Raw genomic sequence first — 27,359 nt, forward strand, 5'->3', positions numbered from 1 at the left:
CAAGGAGAGAGGCCTGGAGCAGTTCCTTCTCTCATAGTCCTCAGAGAAGATCAGTCCTACTGACATCTTGATTATGGACTAGCAAAGGAATATGTTGGGCGTCCCAGGCGGTGCTAGTGGTAAAGAACCTGCCTGCTAATGCAGGAAACATAAGAGACTTGGGTTCAATCCCAGAATTGGGAAGATCACCTGGAGGAGGGCATGGCAACCCACTCCAGTATTCTTGCCTGGAGAATCCCATGGACAGAGGAACCTGGGGGGTTACAGTCCATAAATTCACAAAGAGTTGGACACGACTGAAGTAACTTAGCATGCATGCAAAGGAATACTTTATTTCTTCCTTTAATTTTCTATACATCTGTGTCCCATCCTTCCCCCCCATTCTACTCTTGACTCAAAGCTATTATTTATGCAAGGGAAACTCTGGTCAGTTATTTCAGTGTTTTGATCCTTATGCTTTTCACAGATCTGATTCAAATGCTGCATCTCTTCCTTATTATTTCTGTAATCTTGGACACATCCCATTATTTAGTTGACACTGACTTTCAATATCTGCAAATTGAGAGTTCTAGCACCTCCTCAGAGTTGTGCAAAGCCCTCAAAAATGCCTTTAGCACACAGAAGCTCTTCAATAAATGCCAATTACTTTGAGAACTTCTGTAGTTGTATGGTGCGGCAGTTTATATCAGAGGTAAATCTTTATATCAATAAAGCACATTTGTTAGAGAACACTTTGTCCCTTGCTTGTTATTTCTATCTAACTGAGCATCTGGTGGTGGTAAAGACAAGATAGCATTAAAAATAAAAATGGACAATCACAGAGAGTTAACTTTAGAAAGTAAGTCAATTATGTGATGTAAACAGCAGCTTGTGAAAATGTGAAAAAATTAAGGCAGTTATCTAGCTTTTGGAGAAACCTACAGAGTGTTTTGTACTTTATCTTGAAGATACCAAAATAAAGCAAATGAGCATCATGTCATGTCTTTCTAAGCAAATGATATGATAAGTAACTATTTCTGCCTTACAGAAGTATTTAAAGGGATTTAAGATTTCTGCCCATCAGTAACTGATTAGGGAAGTAAATTTTATTGGCATTATAAGCAGCATCAATACCTTGCGGTTATAGTGTAGCAAGTTAAAATAAGGGCGTTAAAGTAGACCCAAACTCAGTATGACTATTGTTTAGGTGCTACGTCGTGTACTGCTCTTTTGCGACCTCATGGACTGTGGCCCCTCAGGCTCTTCTGTCCATGGGACTTCCCGCTGGAATGGATTGTCATTTCCTTCTCCAGGGGATCTTTCTGACCCAGGGATCAAACCCGTGTCCCCTGTTTTGGCAGGCAGATTCTTTACCACTCAGCCACCAGGGAAGCCCCAATATAATTTATATCCTTGTAAAAAGGGAAAACTTGGAAACAGACACTTATACAAGGAGAATGCCATATGAATATGAAGACAGCCATCAGCAAGCCAAAGAGAGAGATCTGAAACAGATCCTTTTGCCACAGCCTTCAGGAGGAGCCAACTCTGCTCCTTTGGTCTTGGACTTGTATCCTTTAGAGCTGTGAGACAATAAATTCTGTTTTTTTGAGACATGTAGGTTATGGTTTTGTTGTGGCAGTCTTAGTAAACAAATCAAGTAAAATATCAATTATTTTAAAAATTCAAAGGTTTTCATTTTGTCTTAATTTGTTGCAAACAAAAGCCTAATCTAATAGCAAAAGAAATTATAGACGTTGATAACAAAGACCAACAGTTCAACAAAGAAATGGGCAACACATATGAATGAACAGTTCGTAGAAAAGGAATACAAATGGCCCTTAGGTATAAGAAACAGCATACAACCTGCCTCATAATACAGCTACACTGAGAAACTGCCGTTTATCTTAGAAGAGACAACAAAATGGTAAATGGATAGCATGCTGTTTTAAAAATTATTTATTTATTTGGCTGTGCTGGGTCCTCATGGCTGCACAGGCTTTCTCGAGTTGTGGCAAGCAGCGGCCACCCTGTAGTGACCGTGTGCGGGCTTCTCGTTGCCTTGGCCTCTCTTGTTGCAGCAAATAGACTCTAGGGCACAGGGGTTCAGCAGTTGCGTCACATGGTGGAGTAGTTGCAATTCCCAGACTCGAGAGCACAGGCTTAACAACTGCAGTGTGTGGGCTGAACTGCTCTGTGGCATCTTTCCCAACCAGGGAGTGAACTTGTGTGTCTCCTGCACTGGTAAGGCAGATTCTTGACTGTTGAGCCACCAGGGAAGCCTGGATAGTGCGCTATTACTGAGATGTTAAAACGACAAAGATCCTTATAATATTGGTAGTGGGGATATGTATTAATGCAATCTGAGAAAACTAACTTAGAAATTTTTACCAATGTTACAAATGCACATGTGTTCATATATTTCTCTCCTGGAAATTTTTCCTATAGGTAGATATAAAGTGTGAAATACAAAGTTATTCATTCACAAATGTTTGTGATAAACACAAAAATGTTACTGATAGACTGATTAAATGCATTTTGGTACATACACACAAACACTATAATAATGTGGAATGCTCTCAGGTATATGGTTAAGTAGTTAAACCTAGAAATAGAACAGGGTATATGACCACCATTTGTGTAAAAAAAAGTAGTGGAAAAAAAGAATCTGCGTGTAATTATAAGGTAGCCTAGCTGTTTAAAGTCACAGCCAGCATTTGATTGGAGGTGAACTTGTCTGAGACTGTCTGCTGGCCCAATCAAGAACATAATATTGTTAAAGTTATAAAATAAATTAAGTATATGGCAAAAACCAACCCGACATTGTGAAGCAGTTATCCTCCACTTAAAAATAAGTTTTAAAAAGATATTTTATGTAGGACAATATTTTTGTTTTGCTCTATTCTATTAATTTTCTAGTCTAGACTTCATTGTGAAGATTATTGTTTGATGAGATCATTTAAGATGAGCCTCAATTCTATAAACTAAAAGTTGATTGTCATGCTTAATTAATCACAAGGATTCCAGTAACATTCTTATCTTTCCAGATAGTTTCAGCAAATTCTGTTAATATCAGTAGGGCCTGTTGGGGAAGCATAAAGCTTACATTTCTAGGACTGCGGTCTTCCCATGACTTCCAACCGTAGTAGTTGAGTAGACACCCTTTCACCTTACCTTTTCTGAAGTTCTTCCTCTATTACTTGGGTCTCAGATTCCAAGGAGTTAAAATTCAACATTTGCCACATGGAAAAAGGAGCTATGTGATAAGACCCCGATCTGAAATGTGATGAATTATTAAACAGGTAGTTTGTTGAGTGATTGAAAATTACCTGTGAAAGAGTGCTTATCTCCTTGAGGCACGTCGAACACTGACGGAATTGAGCCAATTAGACTGACTGTCTCTTCAATGAGTTGTGACCTCTCGATGGTAATAGCTTATTATGATGATAAATGAACCCATCTCTTCAACTGAAGCCTGAGTACACACTTCAGCAGTTTCCTTGAATCATGAGGCCATTACCTCTCAACTTCAGATCGACAGCAGTGACAGCCCTGGGAGCAGACGGCATGCATGACTAGACACGGATGATTGTTTTACGCCTGTGAATATATTTACAGCTGTCTCCAAAGAAACGACACCTCCTTGTGCATGTGTGTTCACACCTGAAATAGTTGCCATATGACGTCTCCTTTAACAGGAAGAAGGCTGCATCAGTTTTGAGATAACTAGGTGTTTTTTTATTTTTAGTTTTTGTTTGTTGTTTTCAGTGTTTAAATTGCCCAGTCTTGGTCTCCTGATGGAATAAAATTTCAGAATAAAAAATATATTCTTTGCAATAAACATGTTTGTAGTATACAAACAGGTTTTTTTTAAATTAATTAATTTAATGTTACTAAATCTCACAATTTGTATTTGGTGTGAATTAGGGAAACTACTCAGAGATGACTTTTATTTGTAGAGAACTTTTGTAAGGATCTTTGTTTTTAAGAATCACACAAGCATAAATACTTTAGTTTTTGTATTCTCATATTAAGGAAATGTCAGAAGTTCTTTTTTTAAGTAGTAACTGAAATTTCATAATCAGTTTCTTTATTCTGCTATACTAATACCTCTGGATTGAGGAGAATTAGAGGACAACAGGTTGTTATTTTTATAACAAAATACAGTCTTCTAATTCCTGTTAATTATTAGACAGATGTAAGTTGCCAACTTCTCAAATATAGGCCTGAAAAAAGCCCTATTAATCAAGCAAAACTAAGTTTATGAAGTTACTGCAATAAGGGAAAACATAAACCACCTTGACAAAGTCCTAGTAGTGTCTCAGAAGAGGAGAGATCAGAGGAGGATTGTCGCTGTTGTTTAGTTGCTAAGTCATGGCCAACTCTTTGTGACCCCCAAAACTGCAGCATGCCAGGCTCCTCTGTTCTCTACTATCTCCCAGAGTTTTGCTCAAACGCATGTCCATTGAGTCAGTAATGCTATCCAACCACGTCATCCTCTGTCACCCCCTTTTCCTTCTGCTCTCAGTCTTTCCCGGCATCAGGGTCTTATCCAGCAAGTTGGCTCTTTGCATCAGGTGGCCAAAGTACTGGAGCTTCAGCGTCAGTCTTTCCAATGAATATTCAAGGTTGATTTCCTTTGGGACTGACTGGTTAGATCTACTCACAATTCAAGGGAGGAAGATACTCATGGGTTTTAGGGGAAAGGTTGGATGATTTCAAAGCAAATCTTTCATTGTAGGTAACTGGGTAGAATTTGTACCATAGCTTTGAGTTTGTCACATGAGTCTTGAAGTGTTGAAGAGCTTGTTGATAGTATATAAGTAAGCTAGTTGAGACAGGTAAGGTTTTCTCAGAGCTTGTTTGCAGAATTTTTTAAAATAAGAATTGGAAATTATACTTGTTCCCAACCTCACCATAGGAATAGGGAATTATGTTGACCTCAGTTCTTACAGACAATAGCTGTGGGATCACAGTAAAGTCGCTTAGTTTTCCTGTGCCACTGTTTCCTCATGTTTAAAGTGGAGATAATACTAATGCCCATTCAACAGAATCATTTTGAGGATTTAATACATATACAGCACTTAAGATAGTGCTTGATAAAAAATAAGCACTCAGTATTAGCTATTAGTTTTTAAACTTCTTTTTAATTGAAGGATGATTGCCTTACAATATTGTGTTGGTTTCTGCCATACATCAGCATGAATCAGTCATAACTATTATTTTTAATTCCATCTTGGCCTATTTTGAGGAGAGACATAATTCCACTGAAATTTTAGGAAGGCTATCCATGAAGAAAGGGAAGGAAAGAAGGAAAGAAAGAAGAGAGGGAAGAAGGAAGGAACAGAGCAGAAAAGAAGAATCTGTTCATATATATTTCATTTTTAGGGTATTTTATAGGTTAGAAAATAACTATCTATTGGGACCTACTTCTTTTAGCCCAGCTCTATCAAGAAGTGGTTTGGTCTTTGAGTAAAATACCTTTTTGTTTTCCAGTTTTCTTCTGGGGCTGAGTTTGACATGATTATCAGTCTCAGTGTTCCTGAAATAAGTCCTTTATAATGAAATGGAACTGGAACTAAAAGAAGTTTTGGCAGGCCATTGAAGGTCTCTAAGACTGTTTACTGCATTAAGCTTATTTTTGCTTATCATCACAGGAAAAAAAATGAGTAGAGGCATTGTTCTTATACCAAACAGTTTTAAATTAAGATGTGATTTTTAAAATAAGAGTCACAATGCTTTATTTTGCTTTTTCTTTCAAAACAAGTATAGAGATAAAATTTGATTATGTTAATATCTAATCTTAATTCTGCTTTTGAGAAACTTGAAACTTTAAACAGGAAACAACATAGCAATTTAATGGATCTCGCTGTCTAGCAAATTTTTGGAGGATGAAGGATAGAATAAGTGTTTGGAAAAAGAAATAACTTTCTATTGTGCCAAACACATGAACTTTGTGCTTGGTCAAAGATGTTTAGACTAAAGAAAACATAAACTATGCTGGGAATGAACCCTATGACCACTTGATCCTGTAAGATTTAGCAGGGATTGGGTTTGTTTGCATGTCCCTGACTTATATGGTGCAATAATTTTACTTAAAAGAGACAAGCCAGGTTAAGCAGTTCAGCAAAACCATTTAGATCAGCCTTTCCTTTAAAATCTGGTTAGATAGAGTTACAGCAGTCTCTCAAATGTGGCACTCAGACCCACATCAGAGTCATTTGGAGTCTTTATTGAAAATGGATATTTTTGACCTCTATCTTGGGTTCACTCAGTCAGGAGATCTGGGGGAAATATGTGGAAATCTACATTTTTAAGCAACCTCCCCCAAATGATTGTTTACTCATAAAATTTTGAGTCACTCTTATGTGATTATTTTTTAAAATTACCAATGATCAAATAGGTATCCTTAGATGGTTCCTGAGACTAAAACTTCCCAAAGCTTAAAAAAATTTTACCTGTAGTTGAGATCTAATCTTACTGCACTGTGGTCAGAAAAGATGACTGGAATGATTTCAATTTTTTTGAATTTACCAAGGCTAGATTTATGGCCCAGGATGTGATCTATTCTGGAGAAGGTTCCGTGTGCACTTGAGAAAAAGGTGAAATTGATTGTTTGGGGGTGAAATGTCCTATAGATATCAATTAGGTCTAGCTGGTCCATTGTGTCATTTAAAGTTTGTGTTTCCTTGTTAATTTTCTGTTTAGTTGATCTGTCCATAGGTGTGAGTGGGTTATTAAAGTCTCCCACTATTATTGTGTTATTGTTAATTTCCCCCTTCATTCTTGTTGGCATTTGCCTTACATATTGCGGTGCTCCTATGTTGGGTGCATGTATATTTATAATTGTTATATGTTCTTCTTGGATTCATCCTTTGATCATATATAGTGGCCTTCTTTGTCTCTTTTCACATCCTTTATTTGAAAGTCTATTTTATCTGATATGAGTATTGCGACTCCTGCTTTCTTTTGGTCTCTGTTTGCATTAAATATTTTTTTCCAGCCCTTCACTTTTAGTCTGTATGTGTTCTCTTGTTTTGAGGTGGGTCTCTTGTAGACAGCATATATAGGGGTCTTGTTTTTGTATCCATTCAGCCAATCTTTGTCTTTTGGTTGGGGCATTCAACCCATTTACATTTAAGGTAATTATTGATAGGTGTGGTCCCGTTGCCATTTACTTTGTTGTTTTGGGTTCACGTTTATACAACCTTTCTGCATTTCCTATCTAGAGAAGATCCTTTAGCATTTGTTGAAGAGCTGGTTTGGTGGTGCTGAATTCTCTCAGCTTTTGCTTGTCTGTAAAGCTTTTGAATTGTCCTTCATATCTGAATGAGATCCTTGCTGGGTACAGTAATCTAGTTTGTAGGTTATTCTACCAGACAAAGATGCCACAAAAAAAGAAAACTACAGGCCAATATCACTGATGAACATAGATGCAAAAATCCTTAACAAAATTCTAGCAAACAGAATCCAACAACATATTAAAAAATTCATACACCATGACCAAGTGGGCTTTATCCCAGGAATGCAAGGATTCTTTAATATCCACAACAATCAAGTAATACACCACATTAACAAATGAAAGATTCAAAAACCATATGATTATCTCAATAGATGCAGAGAAAGCCTCTCGACAAAATCAACAGCTCATTTATGCATTAAAACTCTCCAAAAAGCAGGAATAGAAGGAACATACCTCAACATAATAAAAAGCTATATATGACAAACCCACAGCAAGCATCACCCTCAATGGTGAAAAATTGAAAGCATTTCCCCTGAAATCAGGAACAAGACAAGGGTGCCCACTCTCACCACTACTATTCAACATAGTGTTGGAAGTTTTGGCCACAGCAATCAGAGCAGAAAAAGAAGTAAAAGGAATCCAGATAGGAAAAGAAGAAGTGAAACTCTCGCTGTTTGCAGATGACATGATCCTCTACATAGAAAACCCTAAAGACTCTTCCAGAAAATTACTAGAGCTAATCAATGAATATAGTAAAGTTGCAGGATATAAAAATAACACACAGAAATCCCTTGCATTCCTATATACTAACAATGAAAAAACAGAAAGAGAAATTAAGGAAACAATACCATTCACCATTGCAACAAAAAGAATAAAATACTTAGGAGTATATCTACCTAAAGAAACAAAAGACCTATACATAGAAAACTATAAAACACTGATGAAAGAAATCAAAGAGGACACAAACAGATGGAGAACCATACCGTGTTCATGGATTGGAAGAATCAATATTGTCAAAATGGCTATTCTACCCAAAGCAATCTATAGATTCAATGCAATCCCTACCAAGCTACCAACGGTATTTTTCACAGAACTAGACCAAAGAATTTCACAATTTGTATGGAAATACAAAAAACCTCGAATAGCCAAAGTAATCTTGAGAAAGAAGAATGGAACTGGAGGAATCAACCTGCCTGACTTCAGACTCTACTACAAAGCCACAGTCATCAAACAGTATGGTACTGGCACAAAGACAGAAATATAGATCAGTGGAACAGAATAGAAAGCCCAGAGATAAATCCACGAACCTATGCACACCTTATTCTTTGACAAAGGAGGCAAGTATACAATGAAAAAGACAACCTCTTTAACAAGTGGTCTGGGAAAAACTGGTTCCAAACCACTTGTAAAAGAATTAAACAGAACACTTTCTAAACACCATACACCAAAAATTAACTCCAAAATGATTCAAAATCTAAATGAAGACAGAACTATAAAACTCCTAGAGAGAGAAACATTAGGCCAAAACACTACTTCCGACATAAATCACAGCAAGATCCGCTATGACCCACCCCCCAGAATATTTGGAAATAAAAGCAAAAACATAAACAAATGGGACCTAATGAAACTTAAAAGCTTTTGCACTACAAAGGAAACTATAAGTAAAGTGAAAAGACAGCCCTCAGATTGGGAGAAAATAATAGCAAATGAAGAAACAGACAAAGGATTAATCTCAAAAATATACAAGCAACTCCTGCAGTTCAATTCCAGAAAAATAAATGACCCAATCAAAAAATGGGCCAAAGAACTAAACAGACATTTCTCCAAAGAAGACATACAGATGGCTAACAAACACATGAAAAGATGCTCAACATCACTCATTATTAGAGAAATGCAAATCAAAACCACAATGAGGTACCATTACACGCCAGTCAGGATGGCTGCTATCCAAAAGTCTACAAGCAATAAAATGCTGGAGAGGGTGTGGAGAAAAGGGAACCCTCTTACACTGTTGGTGGGAATGCAAACTAGTACAGCCGCTATGGAGAACAGTGTGGAGATTTCTTAAAAAACTGGAATGAACTGCCATATGACCCAGCAAACCCACTTCTGGGCATACACACTGAGGAAACCAGATCTGAAAGAGACACGTGCACCCCAATGTTCATCGCAGCACTGTTTATAAGCCAGGACATGGAAGCAACCTAGATGCCCAGCAGCAGATGAATGGATAAGGAAGCTGTGGTACATATACACCATGGGATATTACTCAGCCATTAAAAAGAATTCATTTGAATCAGTTCTAATGAGATGGATGAAACTGGAGCCCATTATACAGAGTGAAGTAAGCCAGAAAGATAAAGAACATTACAGCATACTAACACATATATATGGAATTTAGAAAGACGGTAACAATAACCCTATATGCAAAACAGAAAAAGAGACACAGAAGTACAGAACAGACTTTTGAACTCTGTGGGAGAAGGTGAGGGTGAGATGTTTCAAAAGAACAGCATGTATACTATCTATGGTGAAACAGATCACCAGCCCAGGTGGGATGCATGAGACAAGTGCTCGGGCCTGGGTGCACTGGGAAGACCCAGAGGAATTTGGTGGAGAGGGAGGTGGGAGGGGGGATCGGGATGGGAAATACGTGTAAATCTATGGCTGATTCATATCAATGTATGACAAAACCCACTGAAATGTTGTGAAGTAATTAGCCTCCAACTAATAAAAAAAAAATGAAGGTGAGATAAATACATTCTTAAATAAGCAAAAAAGTAAGAGATTTATTGCTAGCACACTCTGCTTATATAGGAAGCACGAAGGAAAGTTCTTCAGATTGAAAGTATATGACACCAGACCTTAATTCAAATCGACATGAAAAAATAAAAAGCACCATTCCAGGTAATTATATACTTAATGGAAATGTTTATTTCACCCACTTTCTTCTCTTAAAGATTTTAAAAACCATTACACAAAATAACATGTGTAGGTCATTATAATATTTCTCCTATAACATATATAAATATAATATATTTGACAAAAAATTGCACAAAGGAAGTAGACAGGAAGAAAACATCATTAGGGTAAGGAATGATGCCAGATGACAAGCGGGATTGCAAACAAATGGAAAGAAGCAGAAAGGGCTGAAAAATTCTATAATTATATTCTTGCTCTCCTTTCTTCTCTCAGCTTCTTTTAAAAACACAAAGTTACAAAGAATAATTATAACAATACATTGTTGGTTTTGTGATAGAAGACATATAATAATATAATAATAAAAGCAAAATAAAATGGAAAGAAGGAAATAAGTTATATAAGGATAACTTTCCATAGCTCCTTGGGATTAATTTACTGTAAATTTGGTAAGTTAATATGTATATTTAGGCCCTACAGCAACCACCATTGGCTCTCCATATGCATGAATTCCAGATCCGCAGTTATAAGCAGCCGGATTGAAAACAGTCAGGAAAAAAATTCCAGAAAGTTCTCACAAGTAAAACGTGAATTTGCTTCGCACTGGTAACCATTAACATAGCATTTACAATGAATGTATAATATTTACATAGCATTTACACTGAATAAGTGCTGTAATTGATTTAGGGATGGTTTTAAGGGTGCAGGAGGATGTGTATAGGTTATATCAAGTCACATTTTACATGATAGACTTAAACATCTGTGAATTTTGGCCTCCTGGAACCAATTCCTTGCGAAACAGAACGGCACTAAAAGTGTAGAAAAAAAAAGTATCAAAAGATTTAAAATATTGTATTAGAAAATATCCATTTAGTGCAAGAGAAAACAGGAAAGATAAAGGGAAGAACCAAAAGAAAAAAAAAATAAGACATATAGAAAACAAAAAGAATGACAGATATAAATTCAACTATTGCAAACATTAAAATTATATCAATTAAACAATCCAATCAAAACCATAGACTGTCATAAAATAAACTTTAACCAAAAAATGTCCTATCACAACACTTCTAATAGACTGTACTCCAATATAAAATGAAAAGTTCTTATAAAAAGCACAAAAATGTCATGCAAGTAAGGGCGGAAATTTCTTAATAATAAAAGGGTCAATCCATCCAGAATATATAAAATCTCTATACTTACAATGCAATGAACTATTGAGCCTCAAAATACACAAAGCAAAAACTGAGAGATACAGAAAATTCAACAATATTAGTTGGAGATTTAAATATTCAATTTATAGTAATCAATGGAAAAACTGATAGAAACATAGATCAATGGAGTAAAATTGAAAATCTAGAAATAAATTTGTATATTTACGGTTAGCACCAGAATCCTTCCTTTTTCCATTGGGTACAGACTTTGTTAAAACATTTCAGTCTGATTCCACAATTTTTAGTTATGTTATTAAAAATATTGTCTTTCAGCTTAAGACTTTGTTCCATCCATTTGTGTAAAACTTTCATTTGGAATCAAATAGCTTCCTTCTTCCAATGATGGTTAGACTTGAGGCTTTTAGTGATTCTGTGTGGATAGGGGTGTAGCTCATCTTTTTATACCTGACCTTCCTCCTTGGATATAAACCAGGAATAGGAAAAGAGGTGTTTCTTTACGAAGCTATCATTGAAAGGGAGTAATTATCTGTAAACACAATGAAACCCACTCCCTCTAATGCTGAGTTCCTCTTCTGAGTCCCGTACCTGTTTTGCCTCAAGATTGAGGAGTATGAAGGAAGAGGGAGGGCTGAAAACAAGCAGGTCCCTATAGAGACTATTTGTGTTCCCCATTTTTTGTTTGCAGACCTTCTCCTGAGTTCTGAAGGGCAGACTCAAAGAGCTACTAATCCAGGAAGTGAGGGAACCCAGAGACAAAGAAAAAGCAGTCAAGAAACAATAGTGCAGCCATAAAGTAGAGGCTGTGTTCCTCCTCAGGGGATGAACAGAAGAGTCTGAAACATATTACTTACTCTTCTATAGGAGCTAAGGCACCTATTCAGGTGGAGGATGGCAACTTTAGGCTGAGCACAAGCACGTAGATTCTAGAAGGCTGATGCAGATTCCCAGACTCACCCGGTTACCTCACCACCAGCCAATCAGAGGAAGGTCCCACACTCTGTAGCCCTCCCCAGCAAAATTTGCCTTTAAAAACTCTTCACTTAAAACCCCTGGAGACTTCAGGTCTTTTGAGCATGAGCCACCCATAGTCCTTGCTTGGCTCTGGCAATAAAACTTTCTCTGCTCCAAACTCCAATGTTTAAGTTCGTTTGACCTCACTATGAGCCAGCCACATGAACTTGGGTGGAACAATAAGAACAATCCTACCCTGGAATTCCAATCATAGTGGAAAGATGGATATTCCTCTTGTGCTGGTCATCATGGACCATCCAGCAATCAGAGAAATATCTTTGTAAGAGCTGGTGGAGGCACAGTGCCAGGCAGAACCCACGGGGAATGCCTTATGAAACTGGTTACCTTCTTAGTCCAATATCCAAGTGACAGAATCAGGTTCATGCTTCTGCCGCACCTAACTCTGTCCTATGCTTAGAAGGCCCCTATCTCATCTCTCCTCTTGCCCCAACCCCTGGGCCTTGGGCTACAATGGGATCAATCTTCTCTACCTTCAAGGGACCATACCCTCAGCAGAAAAAGAGAACTTTATCTGGTTGAACATAGCACTGTATTTTCCCAATTTTTTTTTTTTTTTTTAGTCCCAGTGGAACCAGAGCAGGACCACAGGCTCATATACACACAGCCATGGAGCAGGGTGACTGCCTCCTCTTCTTGAAGGTATTCATAAACTTCACAATGGATTCTCTTAAGAATTCACAGCTTAAACTAAACCATTTCTATTTACATATTTATTTAATTTGGCCATGCCATGGGCATGCAGGATCTTAGTTCCCCTAGCAGGGATTGAACCCATGCTCCCTGCAGTGGAAGCATGGAGTCTTAACCATTAGACTGCCCGGGAAGTCCTAAGAATTCAAATCCTGGGACTTTGGGCAGAAGAAAGTAGATAAACACTATTCCATTCTGCTTCACGGGGATGTAAAATTCATGAATAGTCTCCTTTTTTTCTACTTAAACCCAACCCTGTGCACCATCTCTACAGGCCTTTTACTACTCTGGAAGAGGAGAGGTGACAAAGCAGGATTCTCTCACAAGAGTAGCTGAGTTCTCAATAGTTGCTGTCTCTATGCAATCCCACACTGAATTTTGAAAGACGGGTGAGCAAAGTTGAATATTTTGATGTTTTATGTAGGTGGTAGTTGAATACAAGGTAACATGAAATGGCCCAGAAAGTCTGTGAAGAGTGACAAGAGAATTTGGGATAGAATTACAGGGCATTTAAGGGAAAGATGGAAGAAGATGAACCAGTGATTGAAATAAGAGTTTTGGAAACGAGATAACAAGAAAAGTGGTGCTTGAAAATTCAGGGTGAAAACCATTTCTTAAATGTGCAGCCTATGATCTTAGATGCTGTGAATATGCTAATAGGTTAAGAAACAAAAAGAGGCTATTATTTTGGCAGCCAGCAGATCATGAGTGTTTAGAGCAGTTTTAATGCCATATTGAGGGCAGAAGATTTAGCCAATAGGTTGACAGATCAATAGGAAATGAAGAATTAAGAGGCAAAGAGTATATAGCACCCTTTCAAAACATTTGGTGGTGATGGTAAGGGAAATACAGCATGAACAGAAAAAAAAAAAAGTCAAAAAATTTTTCCCCTATAAATATAGGATGGAGGCAATGATTTGGGCACATTTTTAGACAAAGAATATGGACCAGTGGGACGAGTGTTAAAATTTTGAGAAAGAATCTTATGAAGCAAGATTCAGAAGAATATAGACAGGAAAGAGGGTGGGGGATGGTGGTTCAATGTTATCTTTAAGAAGAAGAAGGTACTACCCCTGAAAAAGGAGTAATGATTAGATAGAAAGTGAGATAGTGGAGTCTTATGGTCACTAGGTCTGGAAGATCCCCTGGAGGAGGAAATGGCAATCCACTCCAGTATTCTTGCCTGGAGAATCCCATGGACAGAGGAGCCTGGTGGGCTACAGTTCATGGGGCCGCACAGAGTCAGACATGACTGAGTGATTGAACATGAACACATACCTAAGCAAGAAGGGAAAAAAGAGGGGGGAAGCTTTAGGGAGGCAGGACGCAGAGGGGGCAGAAATGGAGCTCACCAGGGCCTTGCTTATTATTTACTGAAATAATTTTTACAGGTGCTTTGGGTCGAGGTTAGTATGGATACTAGGGAAGAAGAAGAGGTTGGGAAGAACTGGGAATTTGGAACTGACGTATATATACTTTTGAAAAACTATGCATAAAATAACTAATGAGAACCTACTGAATAGCACAGGGAACTCTACTCAATGCTCTGAGGTCACCTGAATGGGAAGGAAATCCAAAGGAGAGATAGATACAGATATAGATCTAGATAGATATAGATTACACACATATAGCTGATTCACTTTGCTATGCAGCAGAAAATAACACAAAGCTGTGAAGCAACTATGAAACTGTTAGTCGCTCAGTCATGTCGGCCTGAGCCACCAGGGAAGCCCATGCTCAAATAAAAATTAACTAGAGAAAAAGAATTGAGATTGGGAGGATGAGACTTCCCTTATTCATCCCCCTTATTTCTGAAGGGCTGTTAGGAAAAACACATTTCTATGATTCACATCTACAGTTTCCCAAATATTTTTTCAGAATCGTAACTTGGCCACATCTCAACATGGTTAATATTCTTTCTTACTTCTTTTTGTTTGCTTGCTTCTTAATTGGAGGAAAATTGCTTCACATTCTCACCAGTCAGAATGGCCATCGTCAAAAAAAATCTATAAACAATAAATGCTGGGAGAAGCCTCTGACACTGTTGGTGGGAATGTAAGCTGATATGGCCGTTATGGAGAACAGTATGGACATTCCTTAAAAAACTAGGAACGAATCTGCCATATAACCCAGCAACCCCACTCCTGGGCATATACCCTGAGAACAGTAAAGTTGCTCAGTTGTGTCCGACTCTTTGCCACCCAAAGGATTGTAGCCTACCAGCCTCCTCCATCCATTGGATTTTCCAGGCAAGAGTATTGGAGTGGGGTGCCATTTCTTTCTCCAGGTGATCTTCCTGACCCCGGGATTGAACCCAGGTCTCCCGCATTTTAGGCAGGCGCTTTCACCGTCTGAGCCACCAGGGAAGTCCCAATATATACCCTGAGAAAACCACAATACTAAAAGACACTCGTACCCCAAAGTTCACCACGCTCATCTGATTACTAACATCCTTTGTTTCCCCCCCACTTCTATGTACTTTAGTAAATCAGCCCCTAATATTCCTCATAGGAAAGAGTTTGCTTTCTCTTCTCCTAAGGTAGATAGGCTATCTTTTTAACCCCTTGTTTTCAGGCCCCTTTTTGGTCTTGCCTTGCCAACCTCTTGTCTGCAAACTAGAGCCTGTCTGGGTTCTGCCAGCAGATCAGCTCTGAGCTCCCAGCCTTCTCTTATCCTTCACGCCAGCTTTTCTTCAAGGATTCTGGATTTCTCTGTCCTCTGCTTTATGTCACAAATCAAAGCTCTTCTGCTAATTTGCAGTTTTCTAGAAACATATTCAAATTCTTCATGTTCTGAGACTCTCCTAGCATCAATAGTTTAATTCTCATCCATTCATGATTGTACTATCACTATAATGGGGTTTAAAGAAGATGAAAGAAAAATGGGAAAAACCTGCCCCTTAAATGAACACTACAAACGATCCTTTGATACATAACCTACTTAGCATGTATATTACACTTCCAATGGAAATTAAACACACACATATACACACATGGACTGTTTATAAGTTGGTTAATAGACTCTTTTATAGCTATAACTACTGCCAATTTCAAAAGTACCTTTGCCCCAGATCACTCTACAGGAAATGTCAGCTTTGTCTTCCCCTTCCTTCCATTCTGGGATGAAATATCTATTAAAGTAGGAGGTAATTTTTGCAAAGGAGCATACTGCTGTACTACCTCCATCCAGATAGCGGTTGCAGCAGAGACTTCCTGTCCTCAGTAATTATGGAGATAAAACTTTTACTAGAAAGGCATCAGGGACTTGGGGTGGCGGAAATTGGGTAAATGACTAATATCCACTAGCAAGAGGCAGTGATGACAGTGCAGACAATCGGTGAGCGTTTCTACCCTTTCTGGATTATTTCCTAACCTCTGATACAACTTGGCAAGCTACCTCTACTGCCTAAAAAAGCGGAACTCTCTTTATCAAAGAAAATCAGGTCCAATATTCAAGTCTGGAAGACACTTCTGAAACATTATAAAGTGTGTCATCTTGGCAACCAGCTGGAGTGCAACCATTTGGAGCAGATCTATTTATCAATACACGCAGAGAGCAAGCTGAAGACTTGCACACTGCTGCTGAATGGAGCATGAAGAAAGAGCAGCGGAGACCGCATAAATATTAAGCAATGACCTTCCATTTGGAAGTTGGAGGCAATTCCTCACATGGACTTTTATGCATTCAGAATTTATTTCTCTGGGTTCCAAGGTGCAGGCGGATTGTACTAGGAATAAATAATATCATGATCCAGAAAACCATGGGGGAAGAAAAGGGCTACCCACAGAAAAACGAGTCCCTACCTCAAAGAGATGACAATTTCAGAATAACAAGATAGCCATCTCATTTAGTATTTGTGAAGTGTGAAGAAACACATCTTCAAAGTGCAGTCATGACCTTGGAAAATATGCACAGTGTTTTATATTTCTAAGTACCTTCTGAATATTTAAGTAACTAATAGAGGGAAAGTGTCTGCCCCTGAGTAGACTGAGTTCTTGTCAATGAACTATTTTAACAGAACACACAACTCAGGGGTATAGAGATGAATTAACGGACTGTCTTACTAACAGCTCCCTTGAAAAAAATGAGTACAAATGCTCCAAAACGGTGAAGTTGACTTTGGCTCAAACATAATGTACATCAGAAATATGCTCACCTTGAGGATATGCATATCAATACCTAGTACTTGATTTTCCCCCAGTTACCTTTCCTGCAAACTTTTATATGACAAGCTGCTTTTATTTGAAGTGCTTCTTCCTTGTTTAGAGGTGAACTACTATACTAAGAGATTTTCGTAAACAAGGAAGAAGCACTTCAAATAAAAGCTTGTCATATAAAAGTTTACAGGAAAGGTAACTGGGGGAAAATCAAGTACAAGGTATTGATATGCATATCCTCAAGGTGAACATATTTCTCTTTGAGGACTTCCCTGGTGGCTCAGATGGTAAAGCTTCTGCCTACAATGCAGGAGACCCAGGTTCCGATCCCTGGGTTGAGAAGATCCCCTGGAGAAGGGAATGGCAACTCACTCTAGTACTCTTGTCTGGAAAATTCCATGGATGGAGGAACCTGGTAGGCTACAGTCCATGGGGATGCAAAGAGTCGGATATGAATGAGCGACTTCACGTTCACTTTTCACCTCTTTAGCCTCAGGATGATAAAACACAAATCGGACTGGCACACACAAACAGTCTGCAATATTGGTTTCTAACTCAAATGAATGCCTCAGTCCTCATTTAGAAAATTATGACAATGACTTTTATAGTCTCGTAAAAACATAAAAAGAGATGGTGAGATAGTACCACCAACTGAATGGACATGAATTTGAGCAAGCTCTGGGAGACAGTGAAGGACGGGAGAACCTGGCATGGTGCAGTCCATGGAGTCACAAGGAGTCAGACATAACTTAGCAACTGAACAACAACAACAATATCTTAACAACCAGCCCATCAATCTATTCATCAAATAAACATTGCTTATGAAATACATATATTTTTGGCTTCTTAATTAGCATCTTTGATTCACTTTACAGCCCTCTTTGGTTTCTTCTCCCTCCATTCAAAATCTATTATAGAATTGCCAGAACATGTTACCTTGAAACTGGACAAGATGTCAGGGATCATCTAATTGAAAGCCTCATGTTATAGGGGTCCACAGAAGTAACACTTCATAATACTTTGAAGGATATAGATTAATCTGCTTAAGAAAAGTAATACCTCAGAACAAAGCATCAGGAAAATCTAATGCAAAGATGAGTTAGTTGCTCAGTCGTGTCTGACTCTGCAACACCAGGGACTGTAGCCTACCAGGCTTCTCTGTCCATGGGATTCTACAGGCAAGAATACTGGAGTGGATTGCCATTCCCTTCTCCAATGTAAAGAACTAGTCTCCTAAGTCTTTGATTTTACTGAGAAAAGATAATAGCCTCTCCTGATCTCTCTTTTTTTTACGTCAAGTGAATTAGCTTCAGACATTTTAAAGTTCAGTTAATATATTCTGAGAACTTTAGATTAGGTGAAGGGCTTCCCTGGTAGCTTAAATGGTAAAGCCTGCAATGTGGGAGGCCCAGGTTCAATCCTTGGGTTGGGAAGATCCCCTGGAGAAAGAAATGGCAACCCACTCAGGTACTCTTGCCTGGAAAATTCCATGGATGGAGGAGCCTGGTAGGCTACAGTCCATGAGGTCGCAAAGAATCGGACATGACTGAGCGACTTCACTTTAGATTAGATGAAGCGGGTAGTGTTTTGCTCCTCCTGGAGATTAATGGCTTATGTCCATGCCTGTCTACAGCACATCTTTTCTCAATGGCTCCATAAAGAACATGCATCCAGTTCCTTAAGAAACTAAACATAGAGTTCCCATATGATCTAGCAATCCCACTCCTGGGCATATATCCAGAAAAGATAAAAACTCTAACAAGAAAAGACACTTATGCCCCCATATTCATAGCAGCACTATTCACAATAGCTAAGACATGGAAGCAACCTAACGTTCCATCAACAGACGACTGGATAAAGAAGATGTGGTACATGTATACAATGGAATATTACTCAGGCATAAAAAGAATGAAATAATGCCATTTGCAGCAACATGCATGGACCTAGAGATTATCACACTGAGGGAAGCAGGCCAGACAGAGAAAGGCAAATATAATATATCAGCTACATGTGGAATCTAAAATATAGTACAAATGAACTTATTTACAAAGTAGAAATAAACTCACAATCATAGAAAACTTATGGTTACTAAAAAGGAAAGAGGGGAAAAAATAAATAAAAAGGAAAGAGGGGGAGGGATAAACTGGGAGTAAGGGATTAACAGATGCACACTACCATATATAAAATAGATAAACAACAAGGATTTACTGTATAGCACAGGAAACGAAATTCAGTATCTTCTAATAAACTACGATGGAAAAAAGTTTTAAAAAAGAATACAGATATACACATACATATGTATAACCAAATCACTTTGCTGTATGCCTGAAACTAACACAATATTGTAAACCAAGTATACTCCAGTAAAAAAATAATAATAGTAAAAAAAAAAAAAAAAACTTAGAAAAGAGTATACTTACATACTGAGAGATTCATTCCCAAAAGTTCTGCCAAGGACTCTCTCACAAGAGAATCCAGATCCTAAGAAAGATATTAACACTTCTTTGGGGGATTTTGTGTTTACTAATCTTTTACTTATGCCTTAATTCTACTTAGCAAGAAGCATTAATATTAGTCTAAGGCATGACTGATATTCTAGCAATACACTGGATTCCTTAATTCTCTGTTCCTTAAATTTTTTGAATCCCATTTATTTTTCCAGTTCTACAAAGGCGCTTTAAATCATAAATATGTTCCCTGGAAAAAAACATCATTAAGTGCAGATCAAATATTTATATAACTGAATAGAACATGGGTGCCCACTACTTTTTCTAGAAACCTCAATTTTGCTAAAGACTAGTTTCTTATTGGGGCTTCCCTGATGGCTCAGTGGGTAAGAACTCTCCTGCAATTTAGGAGACACAGGAGAGAGGGCTTCGATCCCTGGGTTGGGAAGATCCCCTGGAGGAGGAAATAGCAATTCACTCCAGTATCCTAGCCTGGGAAGTCCAAGGACAGAGGAGCCTGGTGGGCTACAGTCCACGGGGTCGCAAAGCGTCAGACACAACGCACATGGCACAGACAGTTTCTTGTCGCTTTATAAGAAAACATTTCCATGATCTTTGGATAAATATCTTTCTGGTTTGGGCCAAACATTTCCACTGAAACAAAAAAGAAAGATTTGTGAAATCAGAGATCGGACCTCTCAAACACACTGCTTTAATCAGTGGCTTTCAAAAGAGGGAGATTCTGCCTTCAAGGAACATCTGGCAATGTCTGCAGGCATTTTGATTGTTGAAAATGGATTGAGAAAAGAAAAAAAAAAAAAAAAAAGAAAATGGATTGAGGAGGTGCTACCTAATTCCATAGAGTCACCTAGTGGATAGAGGCTAGTGATGCTGCTAAACACCCTACAACGTGCAGATATCCAAGATGTCAGTAGTGCCAGGGGAGATAGCCTTGATCTGAATTCTTGCTACTCAGAGTATTGTCCTCATACCAGAAGCTTTGAGCTCTTCTAGGAGCTTCTTCTAAGAGCCAACTCATTAGAAAAGTCCCTGATGCTGGGAAAGATTGAAGGCAAGAGCAGAAGGGGACAGCAGATGGTTAGATGGCACCACCAACTCAATGGACATGAATTTGAGCAAACTCCAGGAGATAGTGGAGGACAGAGGAGCCTGGCATGCTGCAGTCCGTGGTGTGAAAAGTGTTGGACATGACTTAGCGACTGGGCAAGAAAAACAACAGGGGCGTCTTAGAAATTTGAGTCTCATACCACCCTACTCCACCGCCCTACATTAGCAAGATCACCAGGGGACTCACGTGGCCTGCCCAGTTTAAAAAGCAGTGATTGTACAATACTCAGTCAATCCTTAAGCATTGTATAAAAGATCATTGCCTTATAGCCTCAAAGAATAGTTACAGCCTATTAACTTATATAACAGGCTCACTCTAACAGCATCCTGTCTTTAATACAATATTACCCTTATTACCACTAGTTCCACTGTATATTAGTCATTGTTACATATAAAAAAAATCCATTGCTCAATAATATGGAAAATTCTATGTAGAGCACACTTAAATGTATTGAAATCTCTAACAGGCTAACATACCTTAATAATCTCCAGGAAAGAGCTATCATATGTACGATTTCCCAAAATTACTTAACTACAGGATCTATGTTTCCTTGAAGCATTTAATAGGAAATGTTTTCCTTTTCTCAGCTTGAAAACTAAAGAGAAATTGATTGAAGTTCAGATTCCTGTCAACAGACTCTTGAATGAGTTATTACCTATGACACTACATGTTGCTTCAACAAAAGACAAAACCCAAGGCTTGTCCTGACAGCAAAGAATCTCCTGGGTACCACTCCATGTTGAAAGGACAAACAGACCTTAGGCCTGAAGATGAAGTTTCCTTGTTCAGAAGTCATATTAAAAAGATACATGCCTTCTTCAAATTACCTTACTGCTCTGGTGATATAACACTTTCTTCAGAATGTCATAGCAAAAAAAAAAAAAAAAAAAATTCCATAAGAAATTGTTGGGAACAAATTGCAAAACAGCACGTAAAAACCATGAGTAATTCAAGGCCAATAGTGACTTTATTATGCACATAAATTATGTGGAGTCACAGACTGTCTCTTTTCATCACTAATTATACTAAGGGTTATTTAAGATTCACGTAATGAATAGAATCACCAAAGCTTTGCAAAAACCATGGACATTTTCTTAGCAATTAACAATCCCTTAGGAATGTTACAGACTAAATTTGACTCCCCAGCATTTAATGTCGATAATGGATTTATCTATAAATATAGCGTTAGCTACTAAACAACAACAAATAGCGTTACAGTACAACGGGAAAAAAGCATACCTTTCCAACTGTGAATAGTGGTTAAAAGACAGAATGTGGAGTTTCACATGTCTGGGTCCGAGCCTCAAAAGGTTCCCTTATTAAGTAAGAGAAACACCAATACAGTATATTAACACAAATAGGTATATATGCAATTTAGAAATATGGTAACAACAATCCTACATGCAAGGCAGCAAAAGAGACACAGCTGTAAAGAAGAGACTTTTGGACCATGTGGAAGGGTGGGCTGACTTGAGCGAATAGCAGTGAAACATGTATGTTACCATGTAAAACAGATGACCCGTGCAAGCTTGATGCATGAAACAGGGCACTCAGAGCCCGTGCTCTGGCACAACCCAGAGGGATGGGGTGGGGAGGGAGGCTGGAGGCGGGTCCAGGATGGGGGACGCATGTACACGCATGGCTCATTCACGTTGATGTGGTGGCAAAAACCACCCCAATACTGTAAAGAAATTATCCTCCAATTAAAATAAACAAAATTTAAAAAGGACTGATGCTGAAGCTGAAGCTCCAATACTTTGGCCACCTAATGCAAAAAACTGACTCATTGGAAAAGACCATGATGCTGGGAAAGATTGAAGGCAGGAGGAGAAGGGGACGACAGAGGATGAGACAGTTAGATGGCATCACTGACTCGATGGACATGAGTTTGAGCAAGCTCCGGGAGTTCGTGATGGACAGGGAAGCCTGGCATGCTGCAGCTCATAGGGTCGAAAAGAGTCAGACATGACTGAGGGACTGAACTGAACTGAATTTAAAAAGGCCCCCTTACTAAGACTTGAATTTCCCTTACCCAGTGCCCCCCAGTCACATAAAGGACAAGGCTATTTCTTCTTCACCAAACACCTGTGCGAATGGAACATGAGAGGTCTGAGCTATGAGAATAGGGTTATTGTACATACTAAGGCTGCCAGCAATTACTATCATTATATTTAAAATGTACATTTTTAAGGCATCCTAGCTACTGAGACGTCATGGGGTGAAGAACAGTCATCTCCGTTTATCAAAGTCATCCTCTTGGACAGAACCCCTGAAGGAAAAATGAGTCCAGTCACCTCTGACAATCAATGGCGTGATAAAGGCATAATGAGCCAATCAATTCTGCTGATCAATGGAGTGAGAAATGTCAGAGTCACCCCAGCATTAAGAGCAAATCTTAAAAGTACATAACTTTTACTGAGGGTAGCATTTATTCTTTAGAGAAAAAAAATCAAGAGTTTACTCTGAGATGGGTGATGAGTTTAAAGTACTGGGCAGAGGTTTTTCTCAACGCAGCCATGCAAGGATTCAGGATACAGAATTTTAGAAAAGGAGAGCTGTGCTGTCCTTTTATGACTCCACGTGAAATGACTGAACAGTTTGATTTTTTAACAGTAGAGAATCATCAAGTAGGTACTTCTTAATTCTCTCAGGCATTTTGCCTTAACCTGTGCAATGAGAGTTAAGTGCATTCACTAAAAATATCACCGGTCCAGGAGTGAGGTAAACCCTACACCAATCTCACTTCTGCTATGATTGTCTAGGTCCTATTAGAAAAGTCATTTAATCTAATCTCTTTTTGGCAGCTATTTCCTTCTCAGAACATGAGTAAAAGGATTTTTTTTTTTCCTTTGCCTCAATCACAAGGTTATTGAAAGAATTCATTTAGATAATATGAAACAATTTATATACTTAAAATGATAACATTATTCACTGATCCCATTATATCCCCAGCAGCCTTTTCTTTATGGGGCATGACATCATCACATCTTTCTCTCATAGGCTTAGGGTAATTGTTGTTTGTGGTCTCAGTTGGTATTCAATTATACAAGCTTGACATGTAAGATCAGGGAATTTCATTCTTAAAAGTAGGAAAAAAGACACACGTCTTTGAAAACAACTGTGTACCCTAATTACATACAGTAAAAATCAAGATGAAACTATTCAACAAATATTGATCGAGTATCATTATGCATTAGATGCTATACAGGTATATGGACAACATCAGTGAAGAAAACAAAAGTCCATGTTTTCATGGAGTTTAGAGTTCAGCAGGGGAGGCAGAAAATAAATAGTGATTGTCATAATAAATTATATGTTCTGTTGAAAATTCTAAACAAGAATTTTTAAAAGAATAGTAGGAAGACAGCATATCAAAAAGCAAAGACATCACTTTGCTGACAAAGGTCAACATAGTCAAATATATGATTTTTCCTGTAGTCATGTATGGATGCAAGAGTTGGACTGTAAAGGAGGCTGAGTGCCAAAGAATTAACACTTTCAAACTGTGGTGCTAGAGAAGATTCTTGAGAGTCTCTTGAACTGCAAGGAGATCAAACCAGTCAATCCTAAAGGAAGTCAACCCTGAATATTCATTGTGAGGCGCTGGAGAAGAGAGTGGTAGCCCACTCCAGTATTCTTGCCTGCAGAATCCCATGGACAGAGAAGCCTGGCGGGCTACAGTCATCCTGGTGTCACAAATAGTCAGACACGACTGAGTGACTAACACACACACACACACACACACACACACATTCATCGGGAGGACTGATGCTGAAGCTGAAGCTCCGGTATCTGGCCACCTGATGCAAAGAACTGACTCATTGAAAAAGACCCTGAATCTGGGAAAGACTAAAGGCAGGAGGCGAAGGGGACAACAGAGGATGAGATGGTTGGATGGCATCACTGACTCAGACATGAGTTTGAGCAAGATTCAGAAGAAGGTGAAGGACAGGGAAGCCTGGCGTGCTGCAGTCCATGGGGTCGCAAAGAGTTGAACACGACGGAGTGACTGACCTGAACTGAACTGTAACTGCAAAGAAGCTGATCTTGAGTTACAGTCTATGTAAGCCCTTGGCTTTTTACTTGTGTTTCAAATTGAAAATGACAAAATAGACTGCAAACTGTAAGGTATAATTTTGTGTGTGTGTGTGTGCACATGCAAATTTTAGTTCATATATGTAATATTTTACTTGTTTTCAATGGCAACTCTAGAAAATTGTTAAAATTTTTATTTCTCTTATAACTTATTAAACTATTTTAATAAGTAGTACTATTTGTAAATATTTTTGGAATATAGGTAATTAAACTTTAATATTATATATTACTGTGGGATACCACAAAGCAATGTTTCTTTTATAATTTTTTCCTCAAAATGCACTAATGGAGCTAAGAAATATGAAAAGATTACTTATTTCCCTTTACTGTTACACTTGTTTGTTTTTTATCAGCCTGAATATATACACTAAATATAAGCAAAGAAATTCTCAACTTTGTCTTTTCTGTGGTCATCTCTATTATTCATCTGATTTCATAATCATTATGGAAAATAACTTTTTGTCTGGAGGAAGGCAGGTTAAAAAATGACTCACTCCAGTTGTCAAATACACAAGACAGGCCAATGATGGAGGCAGACCCTCAATTCTATTTCTTAAGTATTCAGTGCACAGAATACAAGACAATCACTTAGTCTAGAGACGGACTTTGTTACTTTTGGCGATCTTCTCCACAGTGGAAAAGGTTCATTAATAGTGGAATCAATAAATGGATCAATAGGAAAAAGTGAAAACAACTGAGATAATAGGATCTGAAAGGCATCTGACAGGGACACGTCATGCCAGATAGAGGACATAGATAACAAAGTGTCACTTTGTATAATATGTACAGCAATACATTAACTTATTTTCTGGCTCTAAATATCCAGAACATGTTTTATGTAAACAACTGTAATTGTTACCTCTAGCTACAGCAACAATTAAATCATGTGAATGATATCCAGCAATGTAGTTTCTTAAATTCTGCTGGGTTTATAAATAGATAACAAGAGAGGACATCAGTCATGATGGTCTAGCATTGTATTGGTTCTTTGTGCATAAAATTAGACAATTATACTTGTCATCTATAAATCACTCTGATGATAATTATTAAAATAAACTCAATGGTTACTTTTGCCAAGTAGAGAAATGAGAGAAGTAACTTAGTTTCATGGCAGAAACCTAGTTCACTTTAGTTGCTCAGTCGTATCTGACTCTTTGTGACCCTATGAACCACAGCACGCCAGGCCTCCCTGTTCATCACCAACTCCCTAGATGTATTATAAAACCATCAAGAAGCAAACTATTAATTTCCTCTGATATATAATTTTGGCTGTTTTTGCTCAATCCTCAGTCATGTCCGACTCTTTGCAATCCCATGGATTGCAGCATGCCAGGCTTCCCTTAGGCTATAATGATTCCTTCCAGATATTTATCATATTATGACCCAACAGAGTATGAAACAGGTGTATATAGTACCAGAAATTCTGCTCATCTTCATATTTATTAAAAGATATTAAAACAAATTTCTGTAGTTATTTCTGCAAAATTAAGCCATAGATTAATAGTTTTTCAATGAGATATTTGCATACATGAAATATTCAGAAAAGTAAATAATAAGATGAAAAAATAATCATACCACCTATGAAAATAATAAAATAAAACTTCATCTGTTTCTAAACTTATTGTTTCTAAACTTCTTAAATAATACGAAAATAATAATCATATCACCTATGAAAATAATACAATAAAAACTTCATCTATTTCTAAACTTACTATTTTACAAAAATAATAAACATTATTTTACAAAAAATAACCACAGTCTTTTTTTTTAAATGGGATCATACTATTTATCTAGTTTCCACTAGATATGTATAAATATGTAATATAGTATTAATTTTCTCAATACATTGTATTTTATTTCACCAGTAGGCTGGATATGATTTCTTTCTCTTCCCATCTCTTCTCTTTTTCTCTGGTCTCTCCTCTCCCTCTGCTTTTTATTCCTTTTTTAGCACAATTAAAATAAACTAAGCATTTACCATGTGAGGTCCCAGCTTCTGTGTTCTGTGTTAAGACTATTATTGTATCATTGTTTCCCTCCAAACATTCTAAGTAGTCGATACTAATGCACCCACTTTACAGATGATGAAAAGAGAATTAGAGAGACAAGGACTGGTCCAAGGTCATCATGAACAGGAGGCAGCAAAACTTCGATCTGAATCCAGGAAGGTCAGTTTTCTACAGCCCTCCCTCAACCATGTTACTGAAACAGACCCTGAAACACAAACTGTTGTGAGGCAGTGTGCTCTTTTGAGGACATTTTTCTCAGAATAAATTTCCAGCAGTGGAACTACTCATGTGCTAACTTATAACTTCTGACACGTATTTTCAAATGATCTTCAGTTCATGGTTTAGATGTGCGAAAATTCTTGCCTTTCCACTTCTTGAAACCCAATCTTGTTTATTCAATATTTAACAACATATTTGTTCAATTTGTCTTTTTGTTCCTATCTGCTAGAGTAAGAGTCTTCTCCCCAATCTTATATGTCCTGAATGC

At 37.9% G+C, this 27,359-nt stretch overlaps 1 protein-coding gene across 7 annotated transcripts in view; it reads left to right on the forward strand.

The window, feature by feature from the left end:
• Window positions 1-27,359, forward strand: part of LAMA2 (laminin subunit alpha 2) — a 693,967-nt gene that overhangs the window by 326,281 nt on the left and 340,327 nt on the right. The window lies entirely within an intron of this gene.

Source organism: Cervus canadensis, chromosome 33, assembly GCF_019320065.1.
Source record: "Cervus canadensis isolate Bull #8, Minnesota chromosome 33, ASM1932006v1, whole genome shotgun sequence".
Taxonomy (NCBI): Eukaryota; Metazoa; Chordata; class Mammalia; order Artiodactyla; family Cervidae; genus Cervus; species Cervus canadensis.